The following is a 1,016-nucleotide window of genomic DNA, read 5'->3' as shown; positions in this document are numbered from 1 at the left end:
GTCCAATATGGGAGCCAGAAACCACAAGTATCTATTGAGCACTTGAATTGTGATTGGTCTGAACTGGGATTTGCTGGGTACGCACGTCAGTATGAAGAGTTAATATCAAAGAAGAATGTAAAATATCACATGAATCACTTTTATAATGATTACATGTTGATACCATATTTAAGATATATTAAGTAAGTATATGTTACTAACATTAATTTCACTTGTTTTCTTCTTGTTTTTCGAAAAGAGGATACTAGAAAATTGAGACCTTCCTATGGGGCTTCCCTGGTAGCTCAGAGGTTAAAGCATCTGCCTGCAATGCAGGAGACCCAGGTTCGATCCCTGGGTTGGGAAGATCCCCTGGAGAAGGAAATGGCCACCCACTCCAGTATTCTTGCCTGGAGAATCCCATGGATGGAGGAGCCTGGTGGGCTACAGGGTCGCAAAGAGTCGGACATGACTGAGAGACTTCACTTTCACTTTCATGGGACTTACAGTATATTTCTATAGGAATATCTAAGACATGATCATTGTCCTTTCTCAAGGATGTGATGACAGATATCTGTTAAAATTACAAGTGACTGGAAAAAGAAAGTAGCATCTCCAAGAAAGCCCAAAGAAGGGGAAAATCAGTGTGGTCTACAGACACGGGGAAAGTCTGATGTTAAGGGTTGCAAGAGAGTCTTTTGATGGGCTTGATGAGGAAAAAGGATGGGATAAGGTCACTGTCAGTGCAAAGGAAAGAAAGGAAGAGAAATATTAAAAGATGACAGAAATACAATGAAAGCTCCAACTTCTTCATGAGGCCCAGAAACAGTAATTGATAATAATAAAAGAGGTATACGTATTTATTTTTCTGATTTTCTCTTAAGCTCTCTATTAATCCAGTGTTAGCAACTCAGATATGCACCTTTTTGGGGAGCCATTTGGAACATGGCTTTTGTTCCTTCAAAGAAATAACGTTTGCTAGTAACAACTGGAGTTCTTTCTCTCTTCTGAATGCAATTTGCCCCTTCATTTTTTAA

At 39.3% G+C, this 1,016-nt stretch overlaps 1 non-coding gene across 1 annotated transcript; it reads left to right on the top strand.

The window, feature by feature from the left end:
- Positions 1-273: 273 nt before the first annotated feature.
- TRNAC-GCA (transfer RNA cysteine (anticodon GCA)) lies at positions 274-345 on the top strand. Its single transcript has one exon. It is a non-coding gene; the product is annotated as a tRNA-Cys (tRNA).
- Positions 346-1,016: the final 671 nt, after the last annotated feature.

The sequence above is a fragment of the Bos taurus genome, chromosome 27, assembly GCF_002263795.3.
Source record: "Bos taurus isolate L1 Dominette 01449 registration number 42190680 breed Hereford chromosome 27, ARS-UCD2.0, whole genome shotgun sequence".
In the NCBI taxonomy this organism is placed as follows: domain Eukaryota; kingdom Metazoa; phylum Chordata; class Mammalia; order Artiodactyla; family Bovidae; genus Bos; species Bos taurus.
This window is presented reverse-complemented; position numbering and strand designations above follow the sequence as displayed.